The 22,698-nt window shown below is 38.2% G+C and overlaps 1 long non-coding RNA gene across 1 annotated transcript in view; it reads right to left on the bottom strand.

Annotated features, from left to right (window-relative positions):
* Nucleotides 1-2,171: 2,171 nt before the first annotated feature.
* Nucleotides 2,172-22,698, bottom strand: part of LOC146545707 (uncharacterized) — a 98,795-nt gene continuing 78,268 nt past the window's right edge. The window contains exon 3 of the long non-coding RNA XR_014880886.1: nucleotides 2,172-7,332. This is a non-coding gene — a long non-coding RNA (uncharacterized LOC146545707). The remainder of the gene's footprint in view (nucleotides 7,333-22,698) is intronic.

The following is a 22,698-nucleotide window of genomic DNA, read 5'->3' as shown; positions in this document are numbered from 1 at the left end:
TTGAAAGCATATCAACTGGTTTGCTCCTGCTTTCCCCACTTCGAATAAACTGCCATTTGCATGAGTGTGTTTTCTTTTTGCCAGTAATTGCATTTCTGTGAGGATACCTGCAATAGAAGTGTATTAGAGAGAATCTTGGAATTAGTTCTTTGGAATCATATTGAAAATAAATGATAGAATAATAGGTGCACACAGGAAAACCAGATAATAGATATACATTTTTCATTCATATTTTTCTGAGAAAGAAAGGCAAAAGAATGCATAAAAATTCATTTTAACTTGAAAGTCTTCTTTCCTCATATTAAAAAAAAAAAAAAAAGAGCTTAAAAGAAGGCACACTTATAATAGTGAAAAGCAAAAGCAGTAAAATTAAGCTGAAATTCTGTCAGTCACTGAAGCAGTACCAGTTTGAAAGGCAGCAACTGACACTGCAATCTAGCCACTTTATTGTAAACATACAATTTACAGACCAGAAATGGAATTTAAACACTTGCATATCATATTTCTGTTTAAATGTTCATAGTTTTAAACAGTATTTTTCATTGTAAGATACATTATTTTCATATTTAATAATCCCTAGCAGCAGAGCTAAATAATTTTTCACAGGCAGAGGCTGCCCAGAGATGCTGGGATGTCCCATCCTTGGAGGTGCCCAAGGCCATGTTGGATGGGGCCCAACCCAAACCATTCTGTGATTCTATGACTTTTTTACATGGTTATTATGTAGTAGATACATGGAAAGGAATGGTGTTGATAAATAGTTGTTCAGTATTTCAATAAAGAGTAACTCAAGAAATTCTTTGTTAACAGGTCAGATTTAATGGCAGTGTCTTAATTTCACCAAAGATCAAAGAGTAAAATTTTAGAATTATGTTTTCATATAAATATATATCTGTATAAAAACAAAGAGAAAAGAAGTAGAGTGAAATATGAAAAAAGCCAAAACAATTGGTCCTCATTAAAAAAAAAAGGACTTATCAGAAGGTACTTCAGTATAAAAAATCAAACTAACATTGCAAGCAATAAACATAAAAGAGGTTCAGAACAGTTATTTGATTGCCAGGAAAATTACTGTGATTCATGTTTCTAAATTATGTAAAGATATATAGATAATGGAAATATGAACTGTACAAACATTTATGTTTGTATTCCGTTCAACATATCCTGTACTAATATATGGATGGGTTGAATCACTGCATGTTCGGAAAGTTTTCTTTTATTTCCTCTATAAATTAATTCAAGACATGAGAATGTCATTCTGAAAATTTTAATATGCAATTTAATATTTTATTAACAATGTTTAAGAAAAAGATTCATATGTTTCAGTTATCTTGTTATAAGGCACTATAAAATGTGGTAGGAATCATTTCAAGGCGGAAAATTCCTCTGGCTTGGCATAAAGACTGTGAACAAATTAAAAGAGTCTAATGCTCTTAGTATTTCAGAATTTATGGTGACAGTGGGAAAAAGAACACTAAACCTCTGGAAGGATCTGATCCATCATGGTTGGCATTGGAAGGCTTTGCCGCTTTAAAGGAGAGCTTTGTCTGCATTATATGTACAAGAAGTGACACTGCACAGCATAAGAAAAGCAGTGCTCCAACCCCAGGTCTCTGGGAACCTTGTAGATAGGCTGAGCACCTTAAATTGACAATGAATTAAACAAGAGTGGAAGGTATTGAACATGCATTAAATTCAACAGTAGCTGAGTTTCTCAGCACTTTGACAGATCAAGATCCCAATTTTTATTTTGTCTTTCATAACAAACAATGCCCCAAGGCAAGTACATACAGGAAGAATTTTGCATAAAGTTAATTGTTTGCTATACATAAAAATAGCTCCTTAGTTTTAATGAGATCCAGGCACACACTGACCCAGTCATCTTATTCTCTGGTGCGGAATTCTTAGCAGTTATTAACAGTATGAACCGACTGGGAGTAAGATTTGTTTTCATTTCATGGTAGTGGTGAGCTTGATGAGGACTAAGTCAATGTGGGGCTGTTGAATTCTGCAAGAGGAGTGGGAAAGAATGTTGTGCTGTCCCAACTAAAGCAGATAATATGCATTTTACTCTAATTTTTTCCTTCTGGTTTTGTAAAAGGCAGACAGGCTTCCCATCTTTTCGTACAGAAAAAGGAGCAAACAAGAGATACAGTTTATTTGAAGCAGTAGGACATTTAATTTGTTAGCACTTGATCAAAGAATTGCATAACACTTTTGCAGAATGTGTTTAGCTAAAGTAATGGACATATTTAATGGACATTACAATATGCATATTCAGAACCATTTTTGCAAAGATAAGGAGCATTTTTGAAAAACTTCTTACAGGTAAGTACATAAATCCAACACAGTCATAATGCGTCCACCTTTTGTTTGGAAAATTTGATAGCTTTTTAGTACTGTTTACTTCACTATCTGTCTGTTATCTGAAATGTTCCTTGCCATGATACTTCAGATCAATGACTTCAAATTAATATAAGGGACTGAGGGTGAAAACTCTTTGTGCACAGTATAATTCTAATGAATGACAGAATAATTAAATAACACATGCAACAGACTCCAAAGGCAGAAGTTTTTGCTGTAACCTAATACACAGTAATATCGAATGCAACATGAAAAGGAGAAAGAGGAGCCTTGGTTCTAAGATGCCTGACTATTGCTTCTATTGAAATGCCATCTATCTAGGCACATAATTTAATCTCTGTGTAGCAGAAGCAGAACTTCTAAGTAAGCAGCTAGCACTGTGAATGTTCACTGTTGCTGAAAGGGAAAAAGATCTCACATTTTGTTAAAAGTAAAAGCTGCACAGGAGCTGGTCCATTGAGTAGAAGGTATTATAAACATTTTTACCAAACAACTCTTACTTCAGGATTGCCTTTGGCTTTTCATATAATGAAGATATTTGCTTATTTGGAAGACGATTTCTGATAATGGGACCTGCTAAGATTTAAGCATTATGTAAATGATGTATCTAGGCAAGAGATTTCAAGAATGCACTCATTTTTGAAATGTGAAATTTTGTTTAACATGCTACTCACTTTGTTAGTTTTGGCATAGATTGCATTTTTTATGTGGCTCTGAATGAGGAATGTTTAATGTACTGTGATAAGAACTTGTGAAGGATATGAATATCTGTTCTTCCATCAACACTATTTACATTAATAAAATTTGTTTGCACATATATGTATGTGTGAGCAGATTCACGTACTTGTGAGTATGCACTTTATGTTTCTTTTTAATATAATCTTTTCTCCTAAACATATACCCACAAAGAAAAGACTAAGAAGTTCAAACTGCTGGTGTCTAAAGCTTTTCCCTTCAAATTATGTTTTCTTTCCTTTTAGATGAACATCTGCTGCTAGAGAAGATTAATTTATTAACCTGGTTCGTCTTCCTTTGCAATCTTCCTTTGCCTCTTAAATTAATTTTGAATATTATTCTTACTCATAGGCCTTTATGCATTCCAGGTACATATTAAGCCAGTTTTTAAAACATTCATGCATGTTAGAGGAGGAAATGAAATTCAGCTACTCACGTCTCCATCTATGTCTATCTTAAATGAGCCCTAGTTATTCTAAATTGCTTCCTCTGAGTGAAGTCCAGCCACAATGCTAATGAATTTTCAGCTCATCCCTGTTTGATTTCATTGATAAGATTTAAGTCTAGTGCGAAAAAAGGACATAAGAATGCTTGAAAATGGTCCTTTTATCTAGAGAGAAGTTAACAGTAGTCTTTTCTTGTCTCGCACATCTGAAAGTCCAAAAATGATTCTGCTCTCTGCTAATCTGATTGGAGATCCTATATGCTCTTTCCATTTGATTGTTTTTTCAATTTTTTTTTTTAATTTTTTTTCTATGTCACGCAGTAGATGGAAGCTTATGGTGTAAAAAAGTAAATAAATAAAGAAAACTTTGACAGATACCTTTGTTAAATATTTTATAAAGATGTCAGTGTTATGCACCTGCCTGTTTTCTTTAGTCTCCAAATTAGTAAAATTAAGTGTGAATCTCTTAAAGAGATACTTTCAGATGGAGGAAAAGTGTTAAAAATAGTCTCTAACCACTTGATTCTCACATATTTGAGAGATTTTGAGTGATGCCATTTCTGAAGCTCTTAGCATATAGGACAAAATGGACCCTTGATTTTGAATTTGGGTTATTTCTATTGTGACCAGTATCACAGATACAACTTCATGCATTCTTGTCTGTTTGGTTTTAATTGATAGGGGCTAGGTATATTAAAGTTAGTTTTAATACTAATTTAACATTTTCTGCTTCAGAAAAAGGAGTCCCTCCTCCAGGCTCTGGCCCTGCTGACCTGCTGCAGCCACATCTGTGATTTGACTCTTCTTACTGAGGCAACCACCAATTTATAAAGGGAATGGAATGTGAAGAAACAGGATTTGATCCTAAGAATGCTTTTCAAGTGATATATCTCCACTGAAATTCCAGATTATTCTCAGAGGGCTGGCATACTTACAGCAAAGCTCCAGTGCAAGGGGTTAAGCTGAGCCAAAAAAGCAGAACACTTATCAGTGCAGCCTCATCGCCAAAATCCTCTCTCAGTGTAGCAGCTCTGAGCTATATTTTCCTTTAATTAGCTCTGTGGCCAGCTCACTTATAGCTGGGTAGGAATGTCTTTATTGCAGGGCACAGACACATCTAAACAAAAATGAGTATATACTGGCTTAAGAGAACTCTAGTAAGATTATCCTCACTGCCAAGTTTTTGCAAGGCTAGGAAGTGAGGTGAATTAATAACAGTCTGCTATGAGAGGATGGGCTGTTAGCAAGGATACACAAGAAAGTCTCTGAATGTTGTGTGAACCAGCTGTTCCTGGAGTTTCACCTGCTCATAGCTCATATTCCAGATTTTGCAAGCATGGGCATAGCCCCGAAAGGGAGAGCTCAGCAGATGAGGATCAGTAGAAATTCAGCTTCTCTTTTTCCTCTGAAGAAAAATCAATATTACTTTTTTTTTTTTTTTCCCCTCCTTTGGCTTTAGTGCAGTGGTTCAGAGTTAGAAGCACTAATTCATATACTTCAAAATGTTCTGAAGTTCTCTTCACACACTTTCCCAAAAGATGAACTTTTACCTAATGCTCTGCTGACTGAAATCATTCCTTATTCTACTGAAATGTCAAAGTGTATCCAGAAAACTTTTAGAGAAAAAGTAAGTGAAGATGTATAGGCTGTTAAAGAGAGGAGGAGGCTGGGTTTAGCTATCACCTTACTTTACTTTTTTACAGCTTGTGCAGCCTTTCTACATCTGTATGGCACTGCAACATCTGAACTGTAATGCATATGCACATGCATTGTCCAAAACTCCATGTGTCCAGTACATTGCTCAGTACATTGTACAAAATATATCCTTACTGTACTTGCAATTTTGGTCTTGCTTTTACAGAAAGTCAGACTAGTCATTTATTCTATATTGGTTCTATTCCTGTATTGTTTAAATATCTTTCTGGCCTTGAAGAACAGGTTCAAGATACTTTATTTTTATTTTTATTTTTATTTTTAATTGAATCAGGAAAAACAGGAGCTTCTCTGAATGTTTGTAACTTACATACCTAAACTAAACTTTGACATCATGACCAGACTGCTGATTTTGCATTTTATTTAAGTGTGAGCACTGATATCTACTCCATATTTTCATTTTGTCCGTTAGATACTTACTAAAGGGTTTAATGCCTTTGCTATCCCAATTTTTACTCATTTAAATTTTATTGCTCTCATTTTAGCAGGATTTTGTTTTGTCAGAATGACACAAATATACACTTTAGCTAATTTATGAATTTAATTGTTTAGATATAGGTATTCTTTTCAGGAAATTATAGACATTAATAAAATTAAATGAAATAAAATGTGTCATGAAGCAAACAAGTTCGTTCCATTCTTTACACTATCAACATTTAGTATCTTATGAATATTCCTTTTGCTTGGTATCTGTGATTTTTCATGTAAGTAAATGACTTGATAGCTGTAACCATATTATTTGCAAAATACTCCATCATCTCAATACCAGTACAATTAAAATAAAAATGATATTCCTCAGAAGATTACACACCAATTTATTTCTACTGGCAATAAACAGATGTCCTCAAAGACTGAACAGGAATGGTGAATTTAATATGGTTCCATTTGCAAACATATCCATTTGAGACAACATTACCTCTCTGATTTTAGGATGTATAGAGAATGGTGTAAAGCTGAAGTTTACATTTATAGTTAATGCACATTGGAGGACATGAGAAGGAGTAGATGCATAGCTAAAAAGCTCTCAGAAATGTCAGGATGGCCCGTGAAATTTTCATTGTTCATAAGAGTCTTTTTGCAAGGCTTCTGTGACTGATGTGCTAAATACTCTAAAAATATTGCAACAGATTTCAGAAATGTTGGTTTGTAAAAAAAGTGTGTAACGGGTTGCTTCTATTACAGTATCTTTCACCTTTCCATGTTCTCATTACAAGAAATTTCTCTTTCAGTGTTAGAAAAAGATTATCCATTGCTGTACCATTCTATGTTTCTTTTCATCAGTCTTCTCCCAGTTTGTCATCCTGAAAGGACAAATTGCTTTCACAAAGGCTGGTTTATTTATTCAGAATCTTCTACTGTGCTTGCTTAGAAAAGAACGCTTCCATGATCAATGGTTTGCTTAAGCTGCCTAGTTACTTAAAGGCATGAGACTACATGCCAAATGACCTGAAATTTTATAATGAAAACTGTGAACAGTAAGGCCAAAAGAGGAAAGCAACAAAAAATATTTGAACAACTTTTTCCTCCTTCTAGTGAAGACCTCTCCCTTTCATCTCCTAAGCCAGATCTTTTAATGTGTACCATATTATAGCAAAGCGAAAGTTTGAAACTCAAGCCTTTGTAGCTTCTTACTGTATGCAAATATACGATGCACAATATACTCAGGTTGCAGTGTTTCCTCATTTTATGCTTGTAAATTTCTGCACCATAGTTTCCACATTCATGGCACTCAAATGCAATGACTACAGATCTTGCTTGTTCATCCTTTGGTGAGCTTTTGCTCTTCTAATTCATTTGGTTAGATCATCCTTTGCTTTCTCATCAAACTGAAGCCTTTTGGGTTCATCTTGATGGCTCTGAACACTGATCTGATTGCCACTCATGTCACTTCTTTCTAACACGCTTCCTGTTATTTTGATGCCATAACTTTCCAGCTTCTCTCCAACTTCCTATTCATTTGAAATCCTTCTCTTGTTAAAGTCTTTTTTTCTTACTGTCCTCTTGCATTTGCAACACTCCTGTCTTTGCATCCTTCCTTCTTTTAGATCCATTCTCAAAACATTTTTCATCTCCACCTGAAAAATGAATGTACACCATTATGAGTAGAACTGTAGAAACCTGAGATGAATCTGATCTGAATTATCACCTCCCCAACACTGAGACTTTGGGTATGAATGCCTCACCAGAAGGAGGCAGCTAAAATAATTCTGATTAATCGCACGCTAGAAATGCCTATTTCTCTGCAATAGGTATAAAAGCCAACCTTGTGGGATGAGACGTACAGATGTTTCTTCTGTAGACATAAATTTGCAGAAAAGTTCACTACACATGTGAACATTTTAATTAAGTACTGTACTAAGGAAATAAACATTGCTAAGTTTCAGATCTTATATATAAGGGAATATTGACTTATTGACTTAACAGTCAGATGTAAAACAGTGAGAATTAAAGTACAAAGAGGCAAAAGTTTATCTTTTCTATCTAAGCTTTTTAGAGGGACCAGGTATTTCTTTTACTCTCTCAAATGAAAGACATAGGTCAAGATGGTTAGATCTGTGCAAGCCTGTTGTAAATAAGAGGTAAATTATGTCTACATTCTTAATTTGACAATTAAAATTATTTCTTGAGTTGTATAATCTAATAAATAATTGAATATGTTCAATTATCTTTATAGCCTTCTGTATAACTCTTACTATTATTTCTGGTTTAATGTCTAGGGGCACATCATGGACCAGCATTCCTATGCATATTTTGCATCCTACTGAGCAGCAAAGAAAATCTGGGCTCTGCAGAAAAAAATAGAGTTTTAATATACAATTGGAAAGAACGTTCACTTGGTCTCAGATTACAAGGAAATACAGCACTGTTTAGAAAAGGCAAATATTACAAATGTGTAAAGCTGGTTCCCTTACAGCCAAAATTTTGGTTTGTATGAACTTCTGAAATGCATGATTTATGAACTAAACTTATATTCATAAATCAGTTTAATTATGATTTAAAATAAAGTATTAAGGAGCCTTATTAAATTGGTCAGTAAAGCTGTATCAAATCCTTTAAACTTCAGGTTTAGCAGTTTGTGCCACTGAAGTTATAGACTCAGTTTAACAAAAAATTATGCCATAAAATTCATTAGTAATTTAAACTAACTTAGAGATGACAGAAATCTAAATTGAAAGTATTCTGAAAATGAATGTTTAGCTAACTGGATACAATGAAACTAACTATGTATTAAATTGAAAACCTTAGAAACAGTTTTTACAATAACATTCTCAACTAATGAGTTGTAATTTACATTAGAATATCTATTTCAGAGACTAACATTTGATCAATCTTAAAGCATTTAAATCACAGATCAGTCTCAGTCCCCAGCTACTGCTTGGATGTCAGGCTTCCTGTGTTCAGCAAAGATACAAGCCTTTAAGTCTCAAAACTATATCCTAAAATGGGATGTGACACATGAGAGCTCAGTGCTGCATTGTTTCAAGCTACGGCAGGGGAGATTCGAGCTGGACATTAGGAAGTATTACTTTTCAGAAAGGGTGGTCAGGCACTGGAATGGACTGCCCAGGGAGGTGGTGGAGTCGCCGACCCTGGGGGTGTTCAAGGAAAGACTGGATGTTGTGTAGAGGGACATGGTTTAGTGGGAGCTATTGGTAATAGGTGAATGGTTGGACTGGATGATCTTTTAGGTCTTTTCCAACCTTGGTGATTCTATGATTCTATGATTGATTGCCTAATCTTCAGTTCCAGCCATTAGATACAATTCAAACACCCATATTAGGACAATTTCTCTAAATAATGCATATACCTATAACTGTAGCTAACAATGGACTAACTATACCTCACAATGGACTTTAAGATCACTACTAAACTCTGAGAATTTGTCAGGAGTCTAACACTACCATAACCTCTAAGTCTGATCACTGAATTGACTTCTATATAATAATGTTGGGACTGGAAACCTGGTCTAATTACAGATCTCTCCAAGACAGCTTCTAGAAATGAGGGAATATTTTTCATGTACATTTTGATATTAGGGTTCTCTAATCAACAGATATCAATTAGTCCATTAGAGGCCACAAATTTCCTTTTCTCTATTGGATCAGAGGCACTATGCACCCAGGGATACGTTCCCAAAGAAAGAAAATAAGGGGAAAAGCTGTATTTCCCATTTAGAATATCCAGCCATTGAATACTAGATATCTGTCACTACTCTTTTAGTTTGGGATATAAAGAGTTTATTTTCATAATTTCTCCATATATGTTTGCAGGTATGTATACATGTATATATAAAGCCCTACTAGTTACTGTATGTCTTGACCATTCCATGTTTAATTTAGTTTAGATGATCCTTGCAGTGTGGCCCAGAATTTTCATTGCCCTGTGAAAACAAATAAAGTTCCTTTCAAACCAAACTGTAGGGCGGTCTGTTTCTGGAACTGGGAGTTTTTCTTAAAAAAAATTTGTTTCACAGCCAGTTCAGTGTATGGTAGTGTTGTAAACTCATCCCTGAAGCTTTGCTTCAGTCTGCTTCAGTGATATACCAACTTCTGGCATGAAGTTGAGAAATTCTCCTGAGGAAGAGAGTGGGCTGAGAAACAGGAAAAGGTTGTGGGTTATAACTAAGCTATGTTTTAAGGTGGGTTTTATGGTCAGATGCAAATGCAAAGGCATAGCCTGTTCAAACAGAGTTCTGAAGACACAGGTTTGGTTTATCAAATTCCTCTAATCAGTCATCAATCTTTAACCACCATTACTGCTCTACTCATTGCTTTAAAACTCCAAAGGATAAGTGTGGAAATCTTTGACTTTTTATTTTACTCTGTTTATCCTTTGAGTGTGATTCTCATTTCAATTCAATTCCTTTTGCATATATGAAATTAATGATAACTGGAACAATCCAAATATATGTAAGGAGACTGTATAATTTAGTAAAAAATTGTTAAAATATTTCATTGACCTTTAGAATTGCAAATTGCAAATAGCTGCCTGTGAATGGAGTCAAAAATTCACAATTAAAAGCCTGAATTCTGTGCTCTACATAAGGAAAGTTACACATCTCAGAAAAGTAATGTCAAAACCACACACGCTGAATCAGAAGCTGGTTTCTTATAAAAAGTGCTGAGGAATAGGGTTTCTCTGTTAGACTGACCATTTCCTGAGTTTATAACCTGTACCCAAACAACAAAGCAAGTGCTTCTTGACTCCACAAAATCTTCTAAATATATTTCCAGCTCATCTTGGACATGGCTTCTTCATTTCAAAGTACAGAGGTAGTATGCCTCATCTCGCAGCTACTTCTTCAAGCTGCAAACATTCATTTTTCGATCACATCTCTCTCTAACCAAGAACTCTTGGCTCTTATTGAATCTGGACAACCATAAAAAGAAGTGTGCTAAGTTCACAAGACCGAGAGGGATGCAGGCAAGGAGCCAATCTCTGTAACATAGTATGTACAGTTTTCATAAGGCAGACAGAGCTACTCTGAAAATTACTGTCTCCAAGGAACAATAAATGGTTCCTCTTCTTCCTTCTCTCATGTTTTAAGAGAAATATAAGTGTCTACATTTTCTGTGGAAATTCCAACCATATCAGTTTGTGTTAAGTGAGATGCATTCTCTTTTAAGCAGCTCCTTAAACTTGGTCTTTACTATAACAAAGCAGATACTTTTCATAGGAAGAGGTGACAAATACGTTGAAAGTACCAGTCCACTTTTTGAAATTATATTTCTGTACACAAGATTAGAAGTGCTAAGCAGCAGGGGCAGCAGCATCATATTGTTTCTTTGTTGCTGTGTATAGCAGTATTTTCCTCTGATCTTACTGAGAGGATTGTTTATTAGCATTGATACTTGTACCAATATTAAAAAAATGTATTTCTACAATGTCAGTCAAATAATTCCTCTCTTAGCTGTGCTTCCATGGATGTTATCTTATTTTCACATCAACGTAATTACAGAGCTGGTTATTTATATATGTGGCAAGTTAACATTCATATATGAAGAGTCAGCCATTTATGACCACAGAAATGTTTGGATTTAAATACTGATGCTCTTCGACAATGCCTTCACTTTTCTCCACGAATCAGTCCACAGAAAGTTAATGAAATTATACTTTGCCTCTGAAAATATAATATCTTTGTCCAAATAAATGTCACCTTTCACAAGGGACCAGATATGAGGAAGCACCAAAATAAGTGATATCAGATGTTTAATAAGCAGGTGAATCATCAGCCTTACAGTAATGTCTTTTGAAGTCAAGAGATCCCATTCCCTCAGTGATAAAGTTTGTTGATTTTCTTTTTTTTGTAGATATTTTACTTTATTTACTTAATTAATCTCTTAATTATCGTGCTTCAAAAGAAGTGAAACTGATGACAAGCATTTGCATGTTATCTCTGACTACAAGCAAGCATCTGAGAATGGTGAAAGCTGCACTTTCAGCTATGCGGACAGTTTATTTTGTCATATTCTTTCTTATCGCTTTGTGTCATTTTCTTATGAGTGACTTCTAGTTGTGCAAACTCCTCTGTGTGCCAGTAATAAAGAAATGAGGACAATGAGAACTGAATTATGTTATGCAGTTGCCATGTTCTTATTAGACTTTTAAGTAGCAGGCTTTTCAGCTTCTGACCTCAGAAGGATCCAGGAGATCTGTCTGAATGGTATGGAACGTCTGGTAGATATTTGCAGATATTTGTGATTTCACCAGCCCAGGTACACACTGAGGTCATCAAAATAAAAGAGATTGTTATTTCATCAACTATTATCTCTTATACTGGAATCTTCTATGTGAATGAGATTACAGATCTGTTACAAATATTAGGTGTAAATATCAACTTCTGTCACATTTGATTGCTACAGCACTTAGCCATCTTTCATCAAACAGGTAACAGACAGTAGAGAATCCGCATACCAAAATTAAGCTGAGATACAAATTGTCCTGTGTGATGACAGTCACAGTGGTGGAAATCGAAATGGATAAATAAGAAATTCATTGTTCAACTGCCGCAAAATTATCATCTTCCTTGATTTCCTTATAATGCTTTCCTTGTTGCTTTCATGCACCAATACTGAACTTCTTTATTTGTGTTGGTGTTAGTTAACATGGCCTCCTAAATAATCAACTTATCTTTGTTAAAATGAGCAGGTTGCACACAGAAAGAGATGTTGTATACAGGTGAGGACTAAGCAGAAAATGTTGTAGCAATTTGCTGAACATGGAGGCTTATTGAGGATGCAGTCCTGAATAATACACACTAGCTTTGCTCTTCCCCCTTTAGTGTGTGTAGAGAAGCCATGAATCATTCATGGTCTCCCAGCTGAGCGGGGCTTCAAAGGGGCTGGTTGTGATTGGGTGTCCTGGGTGAATTGCCGCGCTGCAGAAATGCCTGCACCCCCAGCACTGGAGGGGTGAGGAAGCACTTTCATCTGGGCCTCCAAAGTGTTTCGGGTCACAGTTCACCAGGAGATAACGATGTAGATGTACATTCAAAATTAGCTGCAGAGATACCTGTGTAGTGCGGTGTGGAAAAGTGAGCCAGTTAGATCCCCAGTGGATGCTGTGAATCAATTACTGTATTCTGAATACAAGGTTGGCTGCAGGGGATAAACAGATGTCAGAGAATTTTTCCCTAATAAGACCATAGTAATAGAAGAGCACTGTCAGCTTCGTTTTACATTAAAATTCTCATTTCCTCTTTATATGACCAATTTTATTAGGCCTCTAAACAAAGATATTTTATGCAACTGATAGCTGTATAATGAGAATTGTATTGTTAGATTTCTTTTGTTTTTCTTTTCTAACAAAGACTGAAAGAAAATGTAGAAATGAATCTAACTAAAGTTGGAAAGAAGGTGTGTAATTTAGAAAGCCAAATGATCATTTCTTTTCCTTTTCAATGAAAAAGAGTATTGAATGGCTTATAGCTGCCTTTTACACTGAATCACAGAGCAAAATATTCTAAGAATAAAAGTTGATGATTAACTCACCCTGTTTTCTGCACTTTCTGCATATTTTATCAGACTGGTATACACAGCTGTGGTCAGAAACAAGAAATAGCTCAGATTTTAGTTAACAAAGCTTTGAACAGATCACTCACTGGCAGACAGCACTTTATGCTCACTAGTTCTCATAACCTCACAAAAATCAAAATATCAAGACATAGGAGCACTGTGTATTCAGAGAATAAAAGTGATGAAAAATTACAGATAACACCATATCTGTTACTGTACTCTCTCAAATGGAATAGAATTACACTGATTACAACAAATAATTTGCAGAAACTGAAACACTAGACTGGGGGGGGGCGCTTTGGATATACTTTGTTCATAAACTGTTCATGTGATCTGCATGTTTTTTTCCTTTTTGATGGTAAATAAGAGCTGATGCTGAGGTTTTTAAGCACATGCTATTGTCATGAAGACAGAGCAGCTCCATGTGGAGGAAAAAGTGCCTTTAAACACTGATTGGCAATAGGTGTATTTCAGTATAGTGTTAAAACTCACAAGCATATCTCAAATGAAATCTTAATACTGAACATTTCACAATAAAGGAACCAGAAGAGAAATGTGGAGAATATTATTGACAGAGAAGTCAAATTTCTGAAAACCTCTATGAAGTTGTATATATATAGAGTACAAACTAACTGAATACAATTCAGCAGAGTTTAGGTTTTGTTCACTGAAATTAATTTAAGAAACACACAGAAGACACAATATAAAACCCTGCTCTTGAGTTAGCAAAAGCCAGTTTTTGATATCTCTTCTGCTCTGACATACAATAGAAAAAAAAATAAAATTCAGAAGTGTGTCTCCTGAGATAGCCATGTATTGATAATATGTCCCTGTGCAGGTGGTAGCACAGCAATTTGAGTCCATAACCTCTCCACATCAAGACCTAAGCTATTCTGTAATTTCTGCATTCCTGGGATTTGTCTACATTGGAAACTTGGAAACAACAACAGCAACAATGGTATTAAAAATCCTCCAAACTTAGCTGTCCCCAGGGTTTCTTTCCAGGACCAGTTGTGCCCTAACTCCTAATCACCGTGCTTTCGTTCCCCTGAGCATGAGGACTTGCAGCCCTCCAGAGCCATTGCTGCTCCCTATCATCCCTCTGACACACAGCTCTGTTCACTGCAGTACAGATTCACAGGGAGCAGAAGGAATGTGGAAGGCAGAAACTTCTTTCAGTCACATTCTTCCCTTTTCCAATCTCTATAAGGACTTTAAAGGATATGCAATATTAGTTATTTTAAGGCATTTACACATTATCTAGCATTGCTCTAATTCTCTAAGTTACTATTTGCATGCTACAGTGCTGGGAAAGAAGTAAACTCCTGTCTTACTTCCCCAAACCATTCAATTAATATGTCTTTAGAGAAAAGATCTGCTATTTCTCTCCAGCTGAGACAAGCAGGAGAGCTCTATCTTCAGAGTAACATTTTGCCCCTAAGAGGAGCCATAGTGTTTGTTACTGAGGCAGTGTAAACTCAGGCACCTAGTATAGTGGAGGTATCCATAACGTATGGAACTGCTGTGACTGAGATATTTCAAAAGAATTATCTGACACAGACACTTCAAAACTGTGGACAAGGAAATATGCTAAATAGCTGCATACATTTGGTAGATAAAAAGGCTGAAGGCTGCACAGTCACCAGTCTCTCCTGAGTTTAAACTCCTGATTCTTCATGTATCCCAGCCTCTAAAATATTCACAGGAATTTTATCATCAGAATTTCAGTATCTCTATAGAAATCAAACAACACAAGATGAAGGGACTGTAGAATTTGTTGCTTTGTAATTTCTAATCAAAAAGCAGTAAGATCTTGATATATGCTAACCTTGAGTTTAGCTATATTTAAACTTGTACAATTTCTCAATTAAAAAAAAAAAGACTAAATATTTTGCAAATTTGTGAAAATCTGTGTAACACCTTTTACTTCAGTGGCATTGTGCTGAATTATAACAACCGTGGCCTAAATACAAGGAAACACTGATATTCTCAGTATTCAATAATAAGACCATGACTGTGGGAGCGTTACCTCTCACTAGTGACATCTTGCATCATCAGCGAAGGATGTCCTGTATACTACAGTGTTTTGAACATTTGCATGAAAAAAAATTCGTAAAGGAAGGAAATAATCACAGTAACGCAGAAGCTTCAGGAGCGCTCGTATTCAAGGAGGGCTACAGGGAACAAAAGTGTACACGTCTCTGAACAGTGCTTCCTGCAGTCTTAAGCTCACTTACCTTTAGTTCTTCAGTACTGTTTTGCATCATTCCTGATGCAAATTCCTGTCCCTATTCTTTTGGGACCAGTGCAATAAAACAGGCACAGATACTCTAAGCTGGTGAACTGGTTTTGTAAAAGTAGTAGAAAAGGTTATAACCTTCCCAATGCTGGAAATCCCTATTGATGTAGCTTCAGAGGAACATCATCATGGTGTTTAGAGGACAACAGACAAATCACAACCATGGTCATGTTCAACAATCTCACTCTTACTCTCTTCTTTATCGCATTATTTTGAGCCAGAAAAGCTATCAGTCTTTCACCAGCATAATACTAAACTTTCTAGATGATACACTAAATTTGATGAGTGTTGTGCTCTTACACATCTCCGCAACAATGAGATTTTACATACCAGTATCACTGTTAAAGGCAACAAGTATGAATGTCATAGTCCATGCTCAAGTTATACAACAGTAAAATCACTAATGTTAAAACACACAGGTGCCTACAAGGAAGGCCGATGGATAAACTCTACACAATTTGTGCTTCAAATCACTCTTCCTAATTACAGTGTCTCCTGTAGTTGGCTCACTATGAATACTTACCTCAAATTTTCTTAGGGACTGTTTTCACATTCTAGAAAACCAGAAGCTAAAGGGAAAATGCAAGAAGTGGCAACTAATAGAATTTAAACAACTGTTTACATTATCAAATAATGAAAAGATAAAGGTAATGCCTCATTAGATGAGATATACATGTTTGCACAGCATATCAGAAAATATCAGAAAAAACACACACCACCACCTTGAGAGAAAAGAATAAATAAATGAAATAACGGCTTTTAAACATAAAACCACAAGACCAATAACTCTAAGATGTTATTAAGCATTGTTCGCTTAAATGGTGGGGGAAGGGGGAGGAAGAGGGTATGCAGGTGTCATGGTTTTGTGTAGTTTGGTTTTCAATATTCCACATCGTGGAAGTGCACTGGGATTTCTAGGATTTAAAGCGTTAATGCTCCAATTCCAAGTACCTATCCCTATACATCACGGAAATCATGGGATCTGGCCCGTCCGGGCAGGATGGTCTCTTACTGCATTGCAGTGGGTGCTGGAGGGAGCCATTCCAAGCTTTTCAAGTTTGACTTGGTCTCAGGAACTCTCTCTCTCCTATTTTATTTGATTTATTAGCCTCAATTTCAATTAGATTGTATTATAGTGTGTTATCTTGCATTCTGATATCATAGTTAGAAAAATAAGTTTTCCTCCATATATCATTGCTGCTGTTTTTTTTTTTTTTTTTCCTTCCTTAAGCTCCCATCTTCCTATCACTTTTCCCTTTCCCTTCCCATTTTGTGGGGCTGGGGAGGGCCCAGGGGCCTAATGCTGCCGTCATGGGCATAGATTGATCTAGTTAACTCCGTGACATTTTTTTGGTGGAGAATACGGGCATTAGCAGCTGCTTTTTAGCTTTTAGAACGAATCTCTCTCTGCTCTCGGAGAGCTTGGTTAGGGAACATTATCAGTAGCTCAGATTTCTGTGCTGAAAAACTTGACCTTGGAAGCCTAGGCGTACTGCCTAGACTGCTTAGTCTGGGCAGTGCTTTTTCCTTTTTTTTTTTTTTCTCTCCTCTTGTTAGCTTCCATTCATTAACCCCTTTTTAGCAGCTACCAGTGATGAGCCCACTCTTTATTGTAGGGGCTCTGTGTAAGGGATTAAGAGCCATCATGTTACTCACGACTTATTGGTCAATTATCAATGTCATGATTACTTGTTGTGAAATTGTGTTCTTATATAACCAAATAAGGGCACTGATGGAGACCCCTACTTATAAGCAATGTGGTGTGATTTGAACTTTGACATTTACATCCCAGATGGCATAGTTAATTTTACAAGCAACTACATCCCAAATGGAATAATGAAATAATTTTACAAACAACACGATGTTCAGACCAGTTTCCAGGCTTTCTTCTCAGTTTTGTCACACATTTTTTGAATGTCGAATTAATGCTCCTTTTTGTGGGCATACTCCTGTGTGTGATATCAGTCTCCCCGAATGTATTCCTATCCATAAGTGGTATGTGGAAGGAATCTCCTCCAAAACCAGAGAATGCTGACTAGCAGGGAATATGGAAAGCATGGGGACCCGCATGTCATGGGATTTCACTCTTGAACACCTGTAGGATCCTGAGAAACTACACTAGTATTTGAGGCAGGGACAGTGGCTTACATAGATCTCAGGAGGTACAACTTAACTGGGGTTTGGCTTGTGGTTATCACGCCCTATATAATACTAATCTGGAAAGAGAGAGTTTCTGAGATAAGGTTCAAGCCAAAGGGGAAAATTTCCAAGTCAAATATGATCAATCTCAGGAGACACCAGAAACAATATCAGCTGCCCCTATGAAAGGCAAGAAATGGAAACGAGTGTCCTCACATCTAGAATGGAAAAAAGAAGAAGCAGAGGAGGAGGTAGAGGAAGATCCAGGCAAAGGGCCCTCCTCAGAATCATCATCATCAGGGAAGGCAAAAGAAAAAACTAAGAGACATGCAGAAGAGAGTGATGAAGAAGAAGTCTCTATTACTACTTGTCGGCCTCTGAAGATGACTGAAATCCAAGGCTCAAGAAAGGAGTTTACACAGCACCTGAATGACACTCTCGTTTCCTGGTTGCTCCGCTGTTGGGACAGTGGGGCCAGTAGCTTGTCTCTAGATGGTAATGAAGCTCACTAACTAGGAGCCATTGCCAGAGATCCAGCTATTGACAGAGAGATTAGCTGATGTTTGGATGGGGCTCTCACCCTCAGGGAACAAGCATTAGTAGCCATGAAGGAAAAGTATCCCTTCACAAATGGCTTGAAGCCTGTGATGAAGAAGTGGGATACAGTTGAAAAGGGTATCCAGTATTTGAGGGAAATTGCTGTGATGGAAATGTATGACCCTAATTTTGTTCCTAACCAACCACGTCAAGACCACGACACTGAAAGAGAGAGGATGATGGCTGATATATGGCAGAAACTCACAACAACAGCACCAGAAAGATATGCGTGTACACTAGCAGCAATGTTTGACAGATACCAAGACCAACAGAGAAGACCCTTAGTTTTTGAAATGACTCGACGCTCCAGAACTATGAACAACAGCTACCCCCAACTCACGTTTCTACTTCGGCCTTCTCACAAGTAACAGACCAATTGAATGAAATGCAAGAGCAAGTGTCTCTACTGATTAATCATGACAAACGTGTAGTAGTATCAGAAATGCTTGATTAAGATCAGGATAATGAAAAGAGTCTAATGAAGGAACTGATCAAACTAAAGCAAATCCAACTAATTAAAGATGATGAACCCTCCTTCTCATGTGCACCACCAAAAATCTCAGCTGTTAGAGGCAAACGCTTTCCGGCTCCAGTAAGAATACTATAACACAAATTGCCTTGTGGCGTTACTTACATGAACATGGACAAGACATAAAGAAGTGGCATAACCAAGCTACTCCTTTACTACGAGCACGGCTGAGAGAATTACAAAACAGATCAATCACCACTGCAGTCGTTCCAGTTAACACCAGTAATGAATAGAGGGGCCCTGCCCCCAGTAAGTGGTGGGGAAAAGGATAATAGAGTTTATTGGACTGTATGGATTCGATGGCCTGGCACATCAGAACCACAGAAATAAAAGGCACTGGTGGATACTGGTGCACAGAGCACTCTGATGCCCTTGAGTAATGAAGGGACAGAATCAATCCATATTTCTGGAGTGACCGGGGGCTCTCGAGAACTATCTGTGTTGGAAGCCGAAATAAGTCTTACTGACACAGACTGGCAAAAATATTATACTGTGACTGGCTCAGGGACTACGTGTATACTCGGTATTGATTACCACAAAAGGGGGCATTTCAAGAATCCTACGGGGTACAGATGGGTCTTCGGAGTAGCTGCTGTAGACACAGACAACATTAAGCAGCTGTCCGTTGTGGGGTTGCCACGAGTAAAAGAGCAACAGGTAGTGACAGCCACAAAAATGGTGCACAGACAACAGTAAGACACCAATAGGAATTACTTGCTGAGCGCAGAGGGAAAGAGGGAGCGCAGGGGGAAAGAGCAGTGGCAGCTGCATATACACCTGGCATTTGATTAGTTGTTCCACCTCCTCAAAAGAGCTTTGAACTGCTGGTTATATTCTTACTTCACATCAACCTAAAAAAGTACTTTATATTTTAAGACAGTAGTGGCTGTTTACTCCTGTTGAAAATCTCAAGTCATGCCCAATACAAAATGAATCTTAAGGGAATCGAAACTACAATTTTACTGAGATCGAGGGAAAGCTTCAGACTCATTTTTAGTCACAGAGATTTCGATGCATGCTGTAGGGAATAAAATACGTGTTTTTAATTATCAACAAGAAGCCTAAGGACACTATCAGATTACATTTAAACATGCATGTGAGAAACAAAATAAATATAGATATAAGGATATAGGAACAGATACAAATCAATCTCGAGGGAGGTGAGAAGGAAAGAGATTAATAATTAAAATACATATATTACTTGTTTATTCATAGAACCATAGGCCTGGGTCGAAAAGCACTACAATGATCATCTAGTTTCAACCCTGCTGCTACGTGCAGGGTCGCCCACCACTAGACCAGGCTGCTAAGAACCACATCCAGCCTGGCCTTGAATGGCTTCAGGGATGGGGCATCCACAACCTCCTTGGCCAACCTGTTCCAGTGCCTCACCATCCTCTGAGTTAAAAACTTCCTCCTAATAATATCCTAATATCTCCTCCTAATATCTAACCCAAACCTGCCATGTCTCAGTTTAAAACCATTCCCCCTTGTCCTATCACTATCCACCCTCGTAAACAGACATTCTGCTTCCTGTTTCTATGCTCACTTCAAGTACTGAAAAGCAGCAATGAGGTCTCCCCGGAGCCTTCTCTTCTCCAAGCTACCATGCCCAGTTCCCTCAATCTTTTGTCATAGGAGAGTTGCTCCAGCCCTCCGATCATCTTACTGGCCCTCTTCTGGATCCGCTCCAAGAGCTCCACATCCTTCCTGTACTGAGGACCCCAGGCCTCTGCACAGTACACCAGATGGGGCCTCACAAGAGCTGAGTAGAGGGGGACAACCACCTCCTTCTCCCTGCTGGCCACTCTTTTCTAATGCAGCCCAGAACATAGTTGGCCTTCCAGGCTGCAAGCGCACACTGCTGTCTCATGTTCAGCTTCTTGTCCATCAGGACCCCCAAGTCCTTCTCCACAGGGCTGATCTCAAGGAGATCTTCCCCTAGTCTGTATAAATACCTGGGATTGTCCCAACCCAAGTCCAGCACCCTGCACTTAGACTTATTGAACCTCATTAGGTTCACATGGGCCCACTTCTTCAGCCTGTCCTGGTCCCTCTGAATGGCTTCCCTTCCTTCCAGTGTATCGACTGCACCGCCCAGCTTGCTGTCATCTGCAAACTTGCTGAGGGTGCACTCGATGCCATTGTCTGTGTCATTGATGAAGATGTTGAGGAGCACCGCTTCCAAGACTGACTCCTGAGGGACACCGCTTGTGACCGGCCTCCACCCTGACACACAACCACTGACCACAACCCTTTGGCTGCATCCAGCCAGCCAACTCCTCATCCATCGAACAGTCCATCCTTCAAATCCACACCTCTCCAATTTAGAGAAAAGGATGTGGTGAGGGACCATGTCAAAGGCTTTGCAGAAGTCCAGGTAGATGACATCCACCACCCTTCCCCCATCAACCGAAGCTATCACTCCATCACTGAAGGCCACCAGATTGGTCAGGCACTATCTGCCCTTGGTGAAGCCATGCTTGCTATCTCATATCACTCTTAATCTCATATGTGCCTTAACACAGCTTCTAGGATGATCTGCTCCATGATCTGCCCAGGCACAGAAGTAGGGCTCACAAGCCTTAGTTCCCCACATCTTCCTTTCTCCCCTTCTTAAAAATGAGAGTAACGTTTCCCTTTTTGCAGTCACGAGCAACTTCACCAGACAGCCATGTTTTTCAAATATGATGGAGAGCACCTCGGCAACCAATCAGCCATCTCTTTCAGAACTCTAGGATGGATATCATCCTATCCATGCGGACTTATACACGTTCAATTTCATGTGGAGGACTCAGACTTGTTCCACTGTTACAGTGGGACAGAAACCAATCCCCACACCCTCACCTTGAGGCTCATGGTCCTGGCAGACACAGGAAGCCTGACCACCTGTGAAGACTGAGGCAAAGCACTCTTTCAATACCTCAGCTTTTTCTATGCCTGAGGAAGCCAGCTCCCCATTACCTTTCATCAGAGGGAGAACACTCTCCTTGGCCTGTCTCTTCCTGCCTACATACCTGTAAAACCCCTTCTTGTTATCTTTCACAACTCTTGCCAAGTTCAGCTCCATCTGCGCCTTGGCTTTCCTAATCTCATCTCTACACACATGGACAACACCCTGTTGTATTCCTCCCAGGATACACAACCTTGCTTCCACTTTCTGTACACTTTTCTGTACTCTTTTCTCTCAGTTTAAGCTGCAGGTCCTTGCACAGCCACGACGGTTGTCTGCCTCCCCTGCTTGACTTCTGCTGGGGGATGGAGAGCCATTGCGCTCTCAGAAGGGTGTCCTTAAAGAGCTGCCAACTTTGTTCTGTGCCCATGCCCTTAAGGACAGTTTCCCAGGGCATCCCACTCAGCAATTCCTTGAGCAGACAGAAATTTGCTCTCCTAAAGCACAGGATCCTAGCTCTGGTTTTTGCCAGGCCTGCATTCTTCAAGATCACAAACTCCACCAAGACATGGTCACTACAGCCTGGGCTGCTTCTGATCTTAACCTCTCTAATGCTCTCCTTTGCATTAGTGAGCACCAGGTCCACTAAGGCTTCATCTTGGGTAGGTCCATCTAGTAACTGGACTAGGAGCTTGTCCTTGACAGATTCCAGTAGTCTCCTGGATTGTCTGCCACCCACCATTCCAGCAGATATTTGGGTGGTTGAAATTCTCCATCAGGACAAGAGCCTGTGAGTGCAACACCTCCTTCAGCCGAAGCAAGAAGGCCTCATCAACAGACTCCTCCTGATCAAGTGGCCTGTAGCAGATCCCAACCACTAGATGCCCCTTACTGGACCTATCCTTGATTTTTACCCACAAGATCTCAATCTGAACATGTCTGCTCCTCAGATACTCCTCTTCACAAACT

The sequence above is a fragment of the Meleagris gallopavo genome, chromosome 1 (genome assembly GCF_905368555.1).
Source record: "Meleagris gallopavo chromosome 1, MGAL_WU_HG_1.1, whole genome shotgun sequence".
NCBI classification, from domain to species: domain Eukaryota; kingdom Metazoa; phylum Chordata; class Aves; order Galliformes; family Phasianidae; genus Meleagris; species Meleagris gallopavo.
Note: the sequence above shows the minus strand (reverse complement) of the source record. Positions and strands in the feature narration are given on the sequence as shown.